General features: G+C 42.4%; 1 protein-coding gene across 4 annotated transcripts in view; it reads left to right on the top strand.

The window, feature by feature from the left end:
• The first annotated feature begins 1,827 nt into the window (after positions 1-1,827).
• The window catches only part of RGS12 (regulator of G protein signaling 12), a 90,259-nt gene continuing 85,113 nt past the window's right edge, over positions 1,828-6,973 (top strand). For all 4 annotated transcript variants that reach the window (XM_086746691.1, XM_086746687.1, XM_086746689.1 and 1 more), the window contains exon 1: positions 1,828-1,934. The gene's annotated coding sequence lies outside the window, so the exon portion shown is untranslated. The remainder of the gene's footprint in view (positions 1,935-6,973) is intronic.

Below are 6,973 nucleotides of genomic sequence, written 5' to 3'. Positions count from 1 at the left end.
TCGGGCACATTTAGATCGCTAGCGTATTTTTTTTTAATATTGTATCACACTTAGAAGAATCAATCATGTGAGGTTTAAAAATCAATCAGTCAATTTTCTTTTTTATGCTTCAAATTTTTAGCCTCCCTAAAGGATCAGTAATTACTTTTACAGGACACAGTACGTCTGGAGAAATTAAGGCCACCACCTTGTAATTTTACACTGATCTGCCAGGATGTCTTCAGCGAGGATGAGGAAAAGAAATAAAGCTTATTTTATTCAGTTATTTTCCCCTTCAGAAGCTTTTCCCATAAAACCTGGTGAGAGAGACAACAAAACTAGCATCTGTCTTGATCTGAAATGTTTCATATTGGTATAAATCATCTTGGGATGGACTGACAGAAAAACCCAGAAGAATGCAAAGGCAGAAGTAGGAGTGGAGGTGAAGGAGCCTCTATTTTTCCAAAGAGCTTTTTCTTTTGGCCTGTGTTTTTGGCCTGAAGACCCCAGTATACTGTAAACATTTCAGAAAGTGAAGGAGATATTAAGAAACAATTTCCTAGACTGGAGGAAAATTAGACAAATTACTGAAGTTAAACCACCATGCCCCAGTTTTAAAATCTGTAAGTTTTCTTACAGATGTAACAGCAGCAGTGGGTTGTGAGACACAAAGCCTGTTCTGGAGACTGGAAAAAAAAAAATGAAAGGAAAGCATTGTCCTAGGAGGTGGGTTCAGTTCCAGCACATTGACATAGACACTGAAATGAAGAAATCCCCTACATACAAAGGATTTCTACCAGTCCTTATTAACAATCAAAGATCACAATCTTCTGCAAAGATCACAAAATCTTTTCAGGTTCTGTAGGGAAGTCAAATACATTTGGTTAACTCTTCCCTTGTCTGGACCTTATAGTCTTTGGGAATCTCTTAACTGATGTTAATTTTTATGTCTACTTTCTTCCCCTCTTCCTACTTCTTTTACTTAAAACAAAGTTTTCTAGTATTGCCCTTTGGAAATAAAGAGTTGTCTCAATGTATTTTGAGAACTTTTTGCGTGTGCCCTGCTCCATCCGAGTGTTAAAACTTCCCCTCTACACACAGTTTTGCCCTTTGGACGCTTAATAATTACAAAACGCCTCACCTACCTCACCCTCATTGGATCGTTTAACGGTTGAACCCGGTGCCATTCTGCTCCCTCCCACTTTTACTTCTACCCTTACCTCGTCAGGTCTGCCTCCCTCTCTTCCCGGGGTTCAAAGGCACGGCACACCGGTTTGCTGCACCTCTGAACGCCTCCCGGCCTGTCCTCCCCGGCCAGCCTGCCCCTTCTCCCCAGAGCTGCACGTTACTCTAACGACTCTCTCCCCTGCCCGCTAACGTCGTAGTGCTGTTTATAAGCGCACTGGCTCACGCTTTGTTCGCCCGACTCCCAAAAGACCGAAATTGTCCCTGCTGTGCGATCCTGACCGCTTAATTCCCTCCCGCCCGCCCGCCCCGGTTTCGGCCGCGGGGCCGCTTCTCCCTCGCGCCCCCCTCAGCGGTCGCCGACGAAGCCCAGTTCGAAAGAGCGCCAGCAGCTCGCGCCTGCGCACTCTCCTCCCGGCCGGAGGCGAGGAGGCGGGGCACCCACTGCCCACCGCGCCCTGCCGAGGAGGCTGGGGGAGAAGTAAGAACTACGCGGCCCGGCATGCTCCGCGCGGCCAGCTCTCCACGGCCGAAGGGAGTGGGCCGCTCCTAGGGCACGCCGGGAGTTGTAGTTCTTCGACGCTGGGTATTGTCTCTCCCCTTTCTCTGTCCGGGATCCCGACCGCCAGCCCTGCCGGGTGAGTGCGGTGACTGACAGCTCCTCGCAGCCAGTGGCCGAAGCGCTGTGTGGCGGAGCTCGGCGCCCGTCTCCTCGGTGACCGGGGGAGCTGGTGCCTCAGTAGAGTAGCCGCGAGTCCTGGGGGACGGAGGTGAGTGGGTCGGAGCCACCCCTGCCGCCCGGCTCTCCCCTCCCCTTCGTCGCCGAGTGCCAGGCCCGGGACCCCGCTCGGGGTGCGCTGGGAGAAGGGGGGCGGTGGATGGGCGGTGTGAGGGGGGAGGGGAGGGCGGCGGAGGGAGCAGAGGGGGAGGGCAGCCCGCGCGCCGCCCCCTCTGCGCGCCCCTCGGGCTCCGGCGCTGCCCGCGACCCCCGGCGGGGGAGGCGAGTGGGGGCCGCTCCTGGCCCCGCTGTCTTTTTTACCGCTCGATTTTTCAAACCGCTCCCTGCGGGCTCAGGTGCCGCTTCTCCCCTCCCCGCGGCTCCACCCTCCCGAGAAGCGGCTGCCCCGCGGGGCGGTTAATGGGTAACCCCGCCGACCCTCGCCCGAGGCCCGCCCGCTGAGGGCAGCACTCGGCGCCCCTCGGGCGCAGGAGCCCCCCCCCACCCCACGGAGAGAGCCGGGGGGCGGCAGCTGGGTCCCTGGTGCCGCCGGAGAAGCCGGCAGCGTAACTTTTGGAGCGGCTTTCGCGAGTGGGAGCTGCCCCTCCCGCTTCTCGCCGTTGCGTGGAAGCGCCGCGGGGACAGACCGTCCCAAGCCTTTTCCTCGCCGCTTTTATTCGCTTCAGCCCTAAACGCTGCCCTGTTCCGCGGCGTCCCGAGAGCCGTACAACGTATTGGCAAGAAAGGAAGAGGGGAAAAATGCCTAACTAGCAACAGAACCGTTTCACGTTCTCAAATACAACAGATAAATTAGTCTGAATTGTAAATACGTGACTGTCTATACAATAGCTTTAGAAAACTTTGTCCTTATTTGCATGAGTCTTGTCAGACGAAACAGCAAAGGGCCAAATTGTGTTTTTTACGCTTCATGCAGTGGCTTCAGTGTGAGAGGAGTTTCTATTAACAACTATTTTTTTAGCCTGCTGTTACTAATTGAAGTCAGTATTTTTTTGAGTGATTGTGCTAGGTACATGTAATTGTTTTCTGGCAAAGCAGTTGCTGCTTACACAGGACACATAATAGTACGTTTTGCCAGTTGTGAAATGTTCATACTTTTTTTTTTTTTTTATTAAAATGTTGTCCTGCCCAAGTTCTGAAACAACCGGTAGCTGTCTTCTACAAGTTGTGCTGTTATATTTCTCGTGTAACTTGTCTGTAAACATGTACCACATTTGAATAGTGAGTGGAATTTAAATTTTGTAACTTCATTTGATCTTTGTAGCGGCATCATTTGTGAAAGTTAGTTCTGCCTTAATGGCACCCATGCTGAAGAGGCTCTTGCAATCCTTCAAGACGTGTGTGAGGGATGAGGGAAGAGTCTCTTTCCTCTATGTGCTTCCACTTTGCATGCTTTATCCTCTTACAGTCTCACTGTTGAAAACCAAAATGAAGCCAATGAAGCCAACCAGTTCTCTGCTTTTTTTTTTTTTTTTAAATAAATAAAAGCATATTAACATGGATACTGAGTATCAGCTCATTTGCAAAGGCTTTTCAAAATGAACTGATGGTCAGTAATGTAGTCTTAAACTTGACATGCGCTCCCTCATTGCCCTGTGTAACTATTAAGGTTGTAGTCTAACATAGACTCCAATAGGAATCTATCTCCTGTTTCTGTTTGCTCTTTTTGTTGCTATGGGTTAACAAGAGCAGAAGCAGGAAACAAACCGCCTCTTTCCCCTGAAAGTAAGCGAATAAGTATTATTTTGTCTGTAGCAGCAGGTTTGAAAATGACATGGAAAGCTAGCATGGATATGTAGAAACATTACCGAAGGAAATGAAGTGTTTGTGGGATAAAGTACAATTCAACCATAACTGCTATTTTTGGTGTTTTGTACCCCCAGAGAATTGATTGAAATGGTAGACCAGGACGTATACTAGCAGAAAATGAAAATGTTTCTCTTTGTTTTGCAGTTCTGTGACAAAGCTGATGTTTATGGGCAAATTATGTTATTTCACATACTTGAACAACTTTTTATTTGCATATGTTAGTGTTTCTGTCTGAAATGTCCTGTGAAACATTTAGTACTTTATAAACTGTATTTGTTATGTGACATTAAGCTATGTTGGTACAAATTTCAATGAACTTTCTGAAATGATCCTATTAATTTTATAGTTCCAGCATTATTGAAATGATAGCAGGAATTCTTTATTTTCAATATTTTTAATAAGTATTTTCTAAATGTCAAAAAACTGTGCAATTTGCTTAAGATTTAGTTACTATGTATTACAAATTATTCTGCTTTTATAGGCCTGTTTTCTCCTATGAAATGCATGTGTCTTCCTGACTAATATTCAGTCATGTGTTTTGCTATTCTACAGACGTTTTTTCATTAAGACTTACTTCATCATACTTAGTGATAGCAAGAAGTCAAAGTAAGCTTGATCATGTGTAGTATTACGGTGTAACCATTTTTCTGACCTACTGTATATGACTGGATGTAGTTATGCTATCAAATTAATGCTATAATTATTAGAAGTAATTACAGTAGTATATTATTGGTAGGCTCTGTAAGATTCAGTATTTAATTTGAACTGAAAATCAACAGCTGAAATAATTTTTTCTCTGGTTATTTGTGGCAATTATCACAGGTTATATAGTTCACTAACAATTTAATGTTTTTGTAAACATGCAGACACCTACAAAGCTTTAGATCAGTGTAACTAAAATGATGTCTTTGTTTCACTGAATGCACCACTCATTCTGTGATTTATTGGAAAACGATGTTCAGACATGATTACTTTGAAACTGTAGAAGTTTGTGCCATTTTTGCGCCACTTCTCTTTAGCTCTGGGTTTCAAATCTGCAAATATCTCATTGTCTAAATTTTCTTTTAATTTAATTTGATAATTGAGTTTTGAACTAGTTTGTTAACAGTTTGTAACTCAACTAATCTCTGTTGGAATCTCTCTGGTTACGAGAAACACTATTTTCATAATTTTTCCATTTGCCTGTCATACTGTTGTTGCAGTAAAACATATTTGAACGCTGAGGATTCTTGCAGAAGAGCTACATTTGTCCTTGTCTTTAAGTTTCCTAGATAAATTTAGTGAGCTGTTATTTATCATGGGTATAATTGGCACAAAAATGCACAATAATATTCAGCTACTGAGGGAGGGAAGCAATGGCTTTTCCAGTCGTGTTTTTTCTCTGTTGGTGTTTTTGGTTTTTTTTTTGTTTTTTTTTTTTTTTACTATTTTTATATATATACACACATAAGTGGCAAAAAACCCTTTAATGAACTTCACACTCACGAAATGACATGACTAAATTAGTAGCTGGAAGTCTTCACACCTCTGGAACTTCATCATTAGAGAAAAGTAATGTATTAGCAGCTTGCTGTTTTGTTTTTATAATGGTCAGGTTTTGGAATGATGTTCCCGTATCAGTGATTATCATTTGGAATAGGTGCTTGATGTGCAAGGGGCATAGGTTAGGAAGGCAAATAGATAAATTGACTGAGGTAAGACAGTGCTGGGGTTTGCTCCTTCCCAAGACCAGTCTAACTACACTTTCATTGTGTGGTTTTTTTTATTGTTGCATTTAGGGTATTTTTTGATAGGTTAGAAAGGTAGTTGGAAAAATCTGGTTTTTTTCCTCATCAGTCACTTCAACATTACAATATTGATCTTTTTTTTTTTTCTGTAACTACAGCTTTTTATTACATTTTTTGATTAGATTATCTATAATCTAATACTCTTTTTAATTGTTCCTTTTCCTCTTGCAAGCTAGTAACACGCTTCTAGGTGCCAGATACTAGAGTGCCTTATGTTGGCCAGGTTAGCAGCACAGTTTTGGAGGGTACTCAAGGGACACATTAGGCTATCCTCCAGACAATCGAGGACAGAAATACTCATTGTAAGGCAAAATGAAACATATATATTCATGCTCCTAGATAGCAGGTTTTTATTCTCCGTTGGGAACTTGTCAGTTGGTTTTTTTGGTTGAAGAACTGTATCTTGAAATGTTTAATGATTATTCTCAGAAAGTACCAGATCTAATTAGTGATAGCTGAATGCGCAGTGATCTCTTGGTTCACAAGTTTAGCCTCCTCAGGAAAAGGTCAGTCTATGTTTAAGGCACAAGACTCGATGCAAGTTGACAGAGATCTTTTACAGCAACGTGTGATTTTTGTTAAGTGTTTGCAAAGCACTTCTTATGTTATGATTTCTATTTAAAGGTTAAGTGTGAAGTTTCATTCCTTCTTAAAGTGAAGTTATTTTCTCAAATTATAGGGGAACTGTTGTTATTGAAGTTAGATAATTGCTATATTAAAACAATTTGCAGAAAACATACCACATTGAACAGGCACAGCTGCACCATGGAGACATAAAAACCTGATGTCCCTTTGTTCAAAAAAATACTAACTAAAATCCAAAAGTAAGGCCAAATGAATGTCTTTTGTAGTATCTTGAGGGCTGTCCTACTTAGGATTTGGAAGGGCCCTAAGAGAATTGCGTCCCGTACTTGAGTATTTAGCAGAACATTCAAGAAACAACAGTGGTGGTTTTTTTTTTTGTTTGGTTTTTTTTTTTTTTTTTTGTTTTTTTTTAAATTCGGCTAATCAAACAGCTTATATATAGTTAAGTAGTTAAGACTTTGATCCTAAATTGTATTTCAGGTTTCGGCTTTTTTTTTGTGGAACTTTTGAAGTCATGACTCTTCTGTTTGTTCTCTCTCAGGCAGAAAAACGATGAAAGTAGTGTGCTGTGGATTGCATCACGAGTGTGGGGTTTTTTACTATTTCTGTAGCTGAGAGCAGTGTCAGAAGGATTTCTTGGTCATTTTTCTTCCATGCGACTGGTGGGTTGGAGACCATTAATTTAACACTTTAGATACAATAAACAAATGCGTGTCTCTGTGTGTATTTTTTTTCATGTGTATCTGTGTGTCTAAAATGTTCACATTTTGCCCGTATATACACCATACATGCTTTCAAGTACCTTACACACTTTAAGTATGTTACAGTGTTACTGAGTTATGAATAAGCCTGTGGACTAGCTCAGGGAAGTAATTATTTTCAGATTACTTCT

The sequence above is a fragment of the Chlamydotis macqueenii genome, chromosome 4, assembly GCF_036417535.1.
Source record: "Chlamydotis macqueenii isolate bChlMac1 chromosome 4, bChlMac1.mat, whole genome shotgun sequence".
Taxonomy (NCBI): Eukaryota; Metazoa; Chordata; class Aves; order Otidiformes; family Otididae; genus Chlamydotis; species Chlamydotis macqueenii.
Note: the sequence above shows the minus strand (reverse complement) of the source record. Positions and strands in the feature narration are given on the sequence as shown.